The sequence below is a fragment of the Vespula vulgaris genome, chromosome 15 (assembly GCF_905475345.1).
Source record: "Vespula vulgaris chromosome 15, iyVesVulg1.1, whole genome shotgun sequence".
NCBI lineage: Eukaryota > Metazoa > Arthropoda > Insecta > Hymenoptera > Vespidae > Vespula > Vespula vulgaris.
The window spans coordinates 440,001-453,149 of NC_066600.1; the positions used below are offsets into that span (position 1 = coordinate 440,001).

General features: G+C 26.9%; 1 protein-coding gene and 1 long non-coding RNA gene across 16 annotated transcripts in view; one reads left to right on the top strand and one right to left on the bottom strand.

Moving 5' to 3' along the window:
- The window catches only part of LOC127069522 (methylenetetrahydrofolate reductase), a 12,283-nt gene extending 6,956 nt beyond the window's left edge, over positions 1-5,327 (top strand). For all 4 annotated transcript variants that reach the window (XR_007783592.1, XR_007783594.1, XR_007783595.1 and 1 more), the window contains one exon: positions 1-5,327. This exon is cut by the window's left edge. The gene's annotated coding sequence lies outside the window, so the exon portion shown is untranslated.
- Positions 5,328-8,173: 2,846 nt separating this feature from the next.
- Positions 8,174-13,149, bottom strand: part of LOC127069577 (uncharacterized) — a 29,526-nt gene continuing 24,550 nt past the window's right edge. For 3 of the 12 annotated variants that reach the window (XR_007783619.1, XR_007783617.1, XR_007783620.1), the window contains 3 exons: positions 10,738-11,403; positions 8,424-10,251; positions 8,174-8,319 (listed from right to left, as the gene is read on the bottom strand). This is a non-coding gene — a long non-coding RNA (uncharacterized LOC127069577). Of the gene's footprint in view, positions 8,320-8,423; positions 10,252-10,737; positions 11,404-12,684; positions 13,070-13,149 lie in introns of those variants that run through there. The other 9 variants (XR_007783624.1, XR_007783622.1, XR_007783614.1 and 6 more) reach the window with 9 other exon arrangements.

The following is a 13,149-nucleotide window of genomic DNA, read 5'->3' on the forward strand; positions in this document are numbered from 1 at the left end:
AATTTTCTTTTTGATTTCGGAAAAATTTTGTTAGATTGCAATTGGAATTAGAATAATATAAGGAAAAAAGCCGGTAAAAGTAAATTTTTGCGTTAGATATTGAACGTTATAAAATGATTTGTCTTTTCGAGAAGATTCTCTTGAAAATTCGTTGACCGTTTCTTTGATTTTTTGAATATCGTTCGAAATCTGAAATTTTCTTTTGGATTTCGGAAAAATTTTGTTAGATTGCAATTGGAATTAGAATAATATAAAGAAAAAAGCCGGTAAAGGTAAATTTTTGCGTTAGATATTGAACGTTATAAAATGATTTGTCTTTTGGAGAATATTCTCCTGAAAATTCGTTGATCGTTTTTTAGATTCTTTTAATATCGTTCGAAATCTGAAATTTTCTTTTGGATTTCGGAAAAATTTTGTTAGATTGCAATGGAATTAGAATAATATAAAGAAAAAAGCCGGTAAAAGTAAATTTTTGCGTTAGATATTGAACGTTATAAAATGATTTGTCTTTTCGAGAAGATTCTCTTGAAAATTCGTTGACCGTTTCTTTGATTTTTTGAATATCGTTCGAAATCTGAAATTTTCTTTTGGATTTCGGAAAAATTTTGTTAGATTGCAATTGGAATTAGAATAATATAAAGAAAAAAGCCGGTAAAGATAAATTTTTGCGTTAGATATTGAACGTTATAAAATGATTTGTCTTTACGAGAAGATTCTCCTGAAAATTCGTTGATCGTTTCTATGATTTTTTGAATATCGTTCGAAATCTGAAATTTTCTTTTGGATGTTGGAAAAGTTTTGTTAGACTACACTTGGAATTAGAATAATATAAAGAAAAAAGCCGGTGAAAATAAATTTGTGTGTTAGATATGAAATGTTATAAAATTCAAATATGATCTATCTTACCGAAATGATTCTCTCGAAAATTGTCGATCGCTTCTTGATTTCGTTGAATCTTCTCTTTGAGATTTGAAGGGATCAGATCACATCACAATTACAACTAAAATATGTAACACTTAGCTGCTCGATGCTCACCGAGAGAGATCACTCGCGATTATGACCTACGAGAAGATTCAGATGTAAAAATTCTGATCCCCTCTATCATCTCGAGGATAACTCCTCCCCCAACACGGAATATTAATTGAGCATGCGTCATGTTTATCTCCCACTGTGCAGATTCCCCCACGCATGTTATACATAGGTACAACCCCCATACGAATATACAGTAATCGATATAAGTTCCGGTAATTTATTATTTTCTCTTTTTCCGATTCTCCTTCTTTCTTTTTTACCCTATAAGGTAATCTCCATATCCGTTTTATTTTCATCAATTGCTTTTTAAAGAAGCGAACGTTTTCTACATCTTTATATATATACACACAGAATAGATTAATACAGAAGCCTAAGTTATTAATAAATTTTATTGCTAACCATATCATCCAATACTTTGCCATGGTTTATTAAAAGTTGTTTTTTATCAACAGAGAATTCCTTTCACCCTTGAAGTGATTATTCTGTAAATAGGGATTTATATCCACATATACGTACACTTATTCGTGCAAATTCCCACTTGACTCAAGGGCTTACGCAGGGCCAAAGAGGAATTAAAATATTTAATATAATGGTCCTTGACGAGTCGAATATCGATACATGTATTACCTACTATTATCAAACTTGATATAACGATGGAATTCGCGTAAAATTTGCTTCATTACGTAAACTTCTAAACATATATTAAATTAAATAGTTTTATAAAATATTCCTTACAAGTATACATCATGAATATTATTTGATAAATATTATCGCTCCAACAATTTGAAATATTCCAAATTTCTTCTACTTTTAATTACGTAGAATTATTCAAACATAATTAATTTTAATTGATGAAATATCGATAACGAGACGTGTAATGTGGGAACTAATGTATATCATATAATTGGAATCTATTAGGCCGTATTAGACCTATAAACATACGTAAGCTAACATCATTATTTTAACAGTAAATTCTTACAGATAATCTTTTCGAAAGTTAAACTTCTCTTAGTTTTTTTCGGATTTTTTTCAGAAACTCATTCACGATTTCATGATTGAATCTTTCACTCTCCTAATCGTTTCTATTCTACATACTATTTTCTGTTATTTCCATATTATTCTTACCATCGGCCACAATCGTCCATTTAACTTGGCATTTTTGAATTTAAATTGAGATTTGTTGAATCGATGATTGACCAGACACCAATATCGTTTTGAATTAAATTTATTTCTGGGATTTAGAAATTTTAGTAGATTTAGAAAAAATTAATCATCGATGAGTGTAAATTTAACACGAAATTTTGAATGTACTAAAAATTACCCTATATATATATATATGAATATGTATATACGTATATATGTATATATGTATAGGGTTTTAATTTTTTTTACGTGTTTTACTTTTTTTTAATATATATATATATATATCCTTATATATGGATGAGTATAAATTTAATATGAAATTTTGTATGTACTAAAAATTACCCTATATATATATATATGAATATGTATATACGTATATATGTATATATGTATAGGGTTTTAATTTTTTTTACGTGTTTTACTTTTTCTGAGTATATATATATATCCTTATGTATGAATGAGTATAAATTTAATATGAAATTTTGAATGTACTAAAAATTACCCTATATATATATATATGAATATGTATATACGTATATATGTATATATGTATAGGGTTTTAATTTTTTTTACGTGTTTTACTTTTTCTGAGTATATATATATCCTTATGTATGAATGAGTATAAATTTAATATGAAATTTTGAATGTACTAAAAATTACCCTATATATATATATATGAATATGTATATACGTATATATGTATATATGTATAGGGTTTTAATTTTTTTTATGTGTTTTACTTTTTTTTAATATATATATATATATATATCCTTATATATTGATGAGTATAAATTTAATATGAAATTTTGTATGTACTAAAAATTACCCTATATATATATATATGAATATGTATATACGTATATATGTATATATGTATAGGGTTTTAATTTTTTTAGTTTTCAAATTCTTCTTCTATTTGTCTTTCCTCTTTTGCTTTGATCATTATCATTTTCGTATATTATAACCCATAATTTTATTTCAAATCATGAAATAATTTAACGGCAAACATATATTATACTATTGTACAATAAACATTTGAGAGAAAAATTAAAAGTAAAGTTCAGTACTCAAAAAATTTTATTTGTGTTCATATATTTTGTGATCGATGTATTATCGAAGTTCTCTTATTTATCGAATTGAAGCGTCTTCACTATAAAATGATGTTACCAAGACAAGTGATTAAAAAATGAAAACTTTAATAGACGAATTTCGAAGTATTTATTTAACGGTTCATTATGGAAATAGGGGTCATAGGAAGGATGAAGAATAAGACGCAGGTCTTGATCTATATTGTTTATTATAATTTATAATGTAAAAAATTATAAACAATTTATTTATAAGTTAAAATACAAACAACATTTTTTCCGAACTTAATATTTAAATTAGTAATATTTAATTGATTGACATCACAGTTATTTATTTGGAAATTAATTCAAATTATTACAAATATATATAAAATATAATTGAAGGCCTTATATTGAACGAATACAATTACCAAAAACATATCAATATAATAATAATTATTAATTATCAAAAAATCAGTCATACCTAAATTATTTTAATAAATATACCTAAATTGTTTTAATGAACATATTGACTATTGAAGAATATACTCAAATATATATTTTTATATAAAAAATTCAAAACTAATCGTGTAATCACTCTAAGATCAACTCGCCTATTTAAATCAAGTCTCGCCTACAAAATCAAAAATTTTTTAAATGAGATCAATTGATAAATTAAATTCTATGACAAGTATTTAAAAAAAAAATTTAAAAAAAAGCAGCAAATGTTTACTATGAGTTGATCTTATCAAATAATTCTAACATCGATATTATAGGTATTACATCGATTACACACATTAAAGACGCTTGTCACGGTTATATAGATATGACATGCGTCAGAAATAATTTCAGATATCAGATATAAAGAAATATAAATATGAAAACAATTTCCCCACTCGTTTTAACTTTTTTTTTTTTATATCTTTGGTTATTATCATTTTTTCCATTAGAAAAAAAATTAAGTTTAGAAATTTTTACGTATATGTTTATAATTATGATGTTTATATATGTTATAAATTAATTTTTTTTTCTGTTAAAATTATTATATATATTACATATACATGCATATATAAATAATAAATAAGCTTTACTTAAATTCATTTAAAATATTCACCTTGTATTAAAACATAATATACATATAATTATTTTTTAATATAAATATTTAGAAAACCTGATAATAACCAATCAAAAAATTAAAGTTAAAATGAATCAGAAAATTGTTTTCATATTTATATTTCTTTACTCTTTGTTCCTAAACTACTATACTACGTAATAATATTCTACATATATATATATATAAAATTATTTGTGTTAGTCATCTAGGTAGAAATAATAGTGTATTATAATGTATATTAAGTAAGCACTAAAAAGCAAAGTGCTCGATACGAATGTAGTAGTATATATTTGAATATAACAGTAAAGGAGTGCCATTATGTATATCCACATCATATTGCTCGAAAGTGTTATTGCGTGATTTGTGCAACGTAAAACTTCAAAACGTTTTCTTAAGTAATGTGTACTGTTTAACGCTCGAACCTGCTATCACGTTGTCCAAAAACGCAGAACGCCTGGACGTATGATGAGGAACGTAGAACGTTAAACGTGTTATCACGTGATTCACAGAAGAATCACTGGATGTGATAATAATCTGTAAAGAATACAGAAAATTACATTTTATATATATATATACATATATGTATATATATATATACACATATACATATATCTGAAGATATATTAATATATAAGTTTATCTCTAAGCTAATTGCAAATAAAATATAATGAATTTATGAAGAACTAACTACAATATGTTTATCTGATTAAAAGAAATTATACGACGGACTGTAAAAAAAAAATGATTAAAGATCAATATTGCATTACGATTGATACATTGAAATAAAATTATATGATAACCCGATAATTAGATAAGGAGACTGTCAAATGTCAAAACAGGCGTTTCGAACAAACGTCAAACAAATATTCCTAAGTATTTTTGTATCATTAGAAATTAATAAATTTGTATTTATATATATTGTAATATTTTATATTTATATTATATGAATTTAATAAATTTTCTAAATCAAATAACTCGACTTATACTTGCTTTTCTGTTTGACATTATATAACAATATGCCAAAAACAAATTACACTTAGTAAAATTTAGTAAAAAATAATAATAAAAGAACATATATTTTTCTACAGTGCATTATAAAAAAGAATATATCGTAGTATTGCATAAAAAATTGTGTAAAATAGTCTTTAATATGAGATGTGTGATATAATCGACAGGTACGTATATGGGATTATTACAAAATTTCATATTATTATAAATTACACTTTGTAAAATATAGTTTAAAATAATAATAAAAAAACATAGAATTTTCTATAGTGTAAAAAAAGAGTATATCGTATATTAGATAGGAAATTGTCTAAAATAGTGTTTAATATAAGATGTGTAATATAATTGACAGGTACGTATATGGAATTATTACAAAATTTCATATTATTGTAAATAATACTTTGTAAAATATACTTTAAAATAATAATAAAAAAACATATATTTTTCTACAGTGCATTATAAAAAAGAATATATCGTACTATTGCATAAAAAATTGTGTAAAATAGTATTTAATATGAGATGTGTGATATAATCGACAGGTGCGTATATGGAATTATTACAAAATTTCATATTATTGTAAATAATACTTTGTAAAATATACTTTAAAATAATAATAAAAAAACATATATTTTTCTACAGTGCATTATAAAAAAAGAATATATCGTACTATTGCATAAAAAATTGTGTAAAATAGTATTTAATATGAGATGTGTGATATAATCGACAGGTGCGTATATGGAATTATTACAAAATTTCATATTATTGTAAATAATACTTTGTAAAATATACTTTAAAATAATAATAAAAAAACATATATTTTTCTACAGTGCATTATAAAAAAAGAATATATCGTACTATTGCATAAAAAATTGTGTAAAATAGTATTTAATATGAGACGTGTGATATAATCGACAGGTGCGTATATGGGATTATTACAAATTTTCATATTATTATAAATTACACTTTGTAAAATATAGTTTAAAATAATAATAAAAAAATATATATTTTTCTACAGTGTATTATAAAAAAGAATATATCGTAGTATTGCATAAAAAATTGTGTAAAATAGTATTTAATATGAGACGTGTGATATAATCGACAGGTGCGTATATGGGATTATTACAAATTTTCATATTATTATAAATTACACTTTGTAAAATATAGTTTAAAATAATAATAAAAGAACATATATTTTTCTACAGTGCATTATAAAAAAGAATATATCGTAGTATTGCATAAAAAATTGTGTAAAATAGTGTTTAATATGAGATGTGTGATATAATCGACAGGTACGTATATGGGATTATTACAAAATTTCATATTATTATAAATTACACTTTGTAAAATATAATTTAAAATAATAATAAAAAAACATATATTTTTCTACAGTGTATTATAAAAAAGAATATATCGTAGTATTGCATAAAAAATTGTGTAAAATAGTGTTTAATATGAGATGTGTGATATAATCGACAGGTACGTATATGGGATTATTACAAAATTTCATATTATTATAAATTACACTTTGTAAAATATAATTTAAAATAATAATAAAAAAACATATATTTTTCTACAGTGTATTATAAAAAAGAATATATCGTAGTATTGCATAGAAAATTGTGTAAAATAGTGTTTAATATGAGATTTGTAATATAATTGACAGGTATGTATATAAGATTATTGCAAAATTCCATATTATTATAAATTACACTGTAAAATATATAGAAAAGAATCTATAATTTTCTATAGCGTATTATAAAAGAATATATGTAGTATTAGATAGAAAATTGTGTAAAGTAGTGTATAATATGTGTAAAGTAACTGACAGATACATATATGGAATTATTGCAAAATTATATATACGGTATATGAAGAAAACAAATCTATGAAAATAAATCTTTGCGTTAGATATGAAATGATATAAAATTTATCTATGATTTATCTTACCGATAGAATTCTTTGGAATTCTATAGAAGTTTGTTGCACAGCTTTCGAGTCTTGTGGATATTGAATCTTCAATGAATTTTATGGCCTCCGATTCGTATCGTTTTCAAATATTTAAAAATATTCGAAATATCGAATATTTTCTTTTAAATTAAATTTATATATATATATAACCATATATATATATATAATATAATAATATAATAATATATATGTAATATATATATTATAATAACTTCTTTAAAATAATTTGAGATTTCTTTTGAAAGAAACTGAGGCTATGACTATGATTTCAGAGAATCACTGTATGCAACCGTCCGGTTGCAGAGTCTGCCTACTTTTGACGAATTCTGTAACATTCAAATACGAAAAAGATCCCGGCTCCCCCACCTACCATTCTCCCGTCGTCAACTCCTGACCTCGTACGTCATCAAAATGAGCATGCGCGCTTTAGATCCCACCCCCTATTGAGATCGCTCGACGTTTCTGATTCGTTTATAAAAGTAAAATCCCCGGTAATCCCTACATGATGTACCGAACATACGAGAATCAATACTACAGTGGTGGGAAATATGCTTTGGATTTATCTTCCTGTCCTATTTCGATTTTTTCTTTTTTTTTAATTTTCTTTATAGGTCATACTGTATATTGATTTTCTTTTCATCATTTTATTTTTTAAGAACATTTTCTCGTGGGTGGGAATATTTTTTGGTATCTATGTATTTATATTTATTCATATTTAATTGAAAAACGAAGATTGATACATACACATACATATGGAATTAAGGGATAGAAAGCGGAATATTAAAAAAATTTTATTTTGAAGGATTAGCGTGTACCCGATTTTATGCGATGAAAAAAAAAAACGGTTACAGAGACATGATAATTTATATTTTTCTACGTAATTTAAAACGTAGAATATGCAATATTAGATTACTAAAAGTAAAATTGTATTTCTTTCTTTGAAAGTCCCCAAGAAAACATTTTTTTAATTTCTAGGAAAATGTCATGGTCCATCTGAAAAAATGAAACTGACGTGGTACAACGTTTTTTCGGTCAAGACATACGGTTAATTGAATAATACGGCTCCACGAGCGCTTAATTAAATTTCGTGTACTAACCATGTTATCCAGTACTTCGTTGTGGTTTATTCCATAAAGAATAATGAGAAAGAAGTTCCTGTTATTCTTGAAACGGTTATTACGTGAATGGAGATTTATTCACAGACATACGCACATAGATCCATAAGCGCTCGCTGTTGAATTCCCGCCAATTGAACTGGATCGTATAAGCGGAAGAATTCATGCAAATCGAGGAAGGTAATAATGACCTGCTCGATACAATAGTACTAGGTAATACGTGTATCGATACGTGTATTTCTCTCAAACCCCATCAGAACTGATAAAACAAAAGACGTTGCGCTGAATTGCAAACCAAGCGATCTCCCGTTTTAAATAACGTACGTTAAATCGAATATTTCTCTGCAATATTCTTTAGAAATACACATCGAGGACATATTGGCTTAAACATTTTTCGATGAATATTATCGCTCCAATAGTTTTGAATATTGAATTTAAAATCTCATCTCCTGTCAATTAAAACGAATTATTGATCCATGAATAATTTAAATTAATGGTATGACGACGACGCGCAGATGTAAAGGTAGGATTGATACATTTTGTATTATTGAACTGTATTCGGACGTATTGAACTGTTAAAGTACGCGCGATATCGTCATTATTCTGAAAGTCTTTACAAACTGATTCATATTGAAAAGATAAGCTTCCGTAAGTTTCATATTAATTTTCTTTTTAATTCATTTTTAAATCCGTGATTAAATTTTCCGCTCTCATAAGCAATGTTATTTCCCGTTCTTTGTATATTATAATTATTATTGGTTTCCAGCATTAATTAAATTTTCTCTTGAGGGTACATCGTCTTTGGTATATTTAAAATTAAATCGAAATTTGCTAGGGCAATGACCAGCAATGACCAACATCGTTTTAAATTGGAATTAAATTTCCTTTTGAAATCATTATCGGTTTTCAATATTTTAATTAAGGAAAAATCAATCATCGATTGAATCGTAAATGTGCGTAGCTCGCTATACCTCACCTTCGTCCCTAAAAATCTGTCTCTTCTTGTTCTTCTTCTCCTTCTATTTCAGGATCATTAATCTCTTTGTTTCTTCACTCGTAATTACACCGATGGTCCTAAAATAAATACTGTTGTCGTGTCTATAATTACCTAAGAAAGTGCAGTTCAAATTATCATTAGATCGATATATAAGAACACTCTCAGCATTACGATTGATTTTTATTTTCCCTTATTAATTTCCTCGACAACGTCGACTACTTTTAAGGGTCAAAAAAGACGGACACAAATAAGATTCTTCGATAAAATTCTCCTTTTACGAAAGAATATTACCTTGCTAAAGGAAACGTTCTACATCGATTCAGATCCTCCGTCCGAGCGGCTCTTTGACAACCTACCTGAACCCAATCGATTATATCCTATGTCTAAAGTTGCCTTTGGACCCATTGGAAAAGGAATTCTCGTTTCCCTGTTTCCTCGTTCCGTCCATAGACTTTGGTAAAACAGAAACATCTTAGTGTCGTTATATCGGATTAACTTCTATGATATCAAAGTATGTATTCACTACCATTACAAATTTTTCCTCGGTATATTTTTTTACAAACCGTTTAAAAAGAAGGACTTTGAGAAGGAAAGAAAATACCTTGTCTCTAAACGAGCAAGCTCGTTTATAACGTTCCCAAAAGCTCGATAAAAATATCTGGAAATCGTCAATAATATTCCGTAATGGAATACCGTAAACCATTACCATGGTAACTCAATATGTATTCTCCATGTACAAGGCAGATACGTAACTTCCTATTCCCCTTCTATTAAATTTGACCTACATTAAAGGTTCATGCTACGGTCGATGAACTGTAACAGAATATTGGAAATGAGAAAGCAAACCATTTTATACAATAACAGTCGACTATTCGAAAATAATTAAATTTCAAAATAATCGAAAATAATCGAATTTCAAAATAATCGAAAATAATCGAATTTCAAAATAATCTAAAATAATTCAATTTCACTGGATTATGATAGATGAAGATAGAAATGCATTTGAAAAAGGTAGAATTATTCGAAATAATTTTCTTATGATTCAAATAGGTCACAGAGAAAAATTTATTGATTGATGTATACGAATATGAAAAAAAATACTTTTCAGATTAATTTATTCCATCGTGACACCATTTTTATCCTGACAAAAATATCGGAAAAATAAATATTCCACGGATAGGAAAACGATCAATAAACACGGAGCGAAGCGCTTGCAGACACATATATGGATTATATCATATGGGTCTTTGCAATTTAGATTAAAATCAAACAGAAGTAACAGACTTTAAAGGGACTTACGAGAAATTCATTTCGATCAAAGCCATAATCCTTCTTTTCATTTTTACATCCGTAAAGGGAATGGGAAGCGTAATAGGGAATGTTGATTGACTTGAGTAAACCCCTATTGAAGTAGAACACATCAAAGAGACGGAGATGAAATAACGAAAAAAGAGAAAAGAAAAGAATATAACGACGGATTTTTTCTGAATATGTTTCCGTAAAATTATTCCGTGAAAAGAAAGAAAAACATTTTTTAATTAAAATAATATAAAAGAAAAAAGATATTATAACGAGAAAAAATTTTCATGCAATATTTTTTGCACTCGAATAATATTGAAATAAGTATAATTTCCTAAAAACAAATTTCTCGGAGGATTTTACAAAGAGAAATACATTGTAATTTCCAAAAAAAAAAATTGATATAATGGTAGGAAAGAAAGAGATCTTGGAACTAATTGATTTGGCATCAAAAATGTTATAAGATCGCCGAATGTTAATTGCGCTATTGACATTAAACGGCTACCAAAAAGCTATGTACCAAGTAAAATATCATTTTCGAACAAATTAGTTTCTACTTGAAATAAATCAGTAAACCAAATCCTGAATTTTCATAAACTCGGATGCTTCTTAAACTTCTTCGAAAGATACTTCTGTTTTTCGGTTTTCTGCTGCAAACGGTCTCATCTGTAAAAAGATGATCATTATAAAAATGAATGTTACATTGTTATATCATTCGAGTATATAGTGTAATACTAAGTCTATCGTTCGTATATTCGTTCGTATATCGATTCGTATCTGATAGCATCTACTCGTGCAGCTATAGCTTTCGCAATTTGATTTTGTGCATCTTCAGACAAATTAGGCTGTTTCCTAGTACGGGATAGTAAATAATATATAGATATAGTTGGCATGTATAACAAGATTGCAGCTGTCAGTTGAGTAGATAGCATTATTATGGGAATAACGCAATACATATATACATATATATATATATATATATATATATATATATATATATTGAATGTACTATCGAAATCCGGAATATCGATTGTTAGTCGACTTGATATTTCCTCCTCATGTTCGATTTTAATCATATGAGGAGATATCCGAATATGAACTTCACCGCTTGGGTCAGATTTTTGCATTTATATCAAGTATCATTTCAAAATGCATCGAATTTCTTTTTTATTTTTTTTCATTCATAAAACATAATAATAACGTTTAAATGCTGCTCGTGCAGATGCTTGTTCCCAAAAGTATTTGTCGCGAAATATTTGACAAATGTTCCGTTATGAGATAGATACAAAAATCAGATAAATTGAAGAGGACGACAATTCTTTGAATTTATAAAGCCCTTGCCAAAACCAATCGACACAAGTAGTTAGAAACTGAGTGGCAAATTCGTTCGAAAGATACAAGAAGAATGTTACGCGACTATGAAATTTAAGAAACACCCAAATGAGATACTTCTTTTTTTTATCCATTCTTCATCGAATGATTCAAAACTGTTTTCTGATTCATATTGAATACGCTTAAATCTGCTGTGTGCCGCATATTGCATAGATTCCACCGATACTGCCCCGATCAATAAACATCGCAAATATTTTTCGGAGACTTTTATTCCGCTGCAGTAGTATCCTACTTTTTTTTTATAGGAAACTTTCAAAATATATCGTTTTTTTTTTTTTTTTTTTTTTTTTTTTTTTTTTAATCATTTTTAAGCCGCAATAAAAAATCGGATAAACTAGGAAGAAGCCTTCCCTTCGAATTTGCAATCCCAAAACCGGTCGAAAGAAATGCATTTGAAAAAGGAAGGGGGAACGTTACGCCATTACGGAATTTAGAAAATTCGAAAATGGGATATTTCTATCTTTTATCCATCAATTTTCAATTGGTTCAAAATTTTGTGGTCAATTTTTAGTTCTTATCATCTATATGAGTTCATAGAAAAATTTTATAACTTACTTTCATATTGGGAAGATTGAAGCTGCTGCCTGCTGGGCCCACTGATACTGCATCGACGAATAATATATATTAGAAATTCTTTTGATCGACTTTTAATTAACTTGAGGCGCGTTTTGTTTTCTTTTTTTTTCTTTTTTCTTTTTCCTTTTTCTTTTTTTTTTTTTTAAATAAATTTTTTCTATATTTTCACTCATTTTCGATATTTTAATAAATTTTATTTTTAATAAATTGTATAGAAGTAGACGAATATAGTCGTACCCGTTTTAGAAATACTCTTAAAAAATCAGTTACAAAAGTTAGAATAAGCCACTCTCTGCCGTACACCATGCATACGACATTTCACTGCGGCAATCGAGCCTTCTTTTTCACCTAACGATTGGGACCTCAGCGACGAAGATGTGGACGAAATATGAACTAAGTCTATCTCATTGGTGTGTAAAGCTGTATTGGTGTTACCCTCTGACG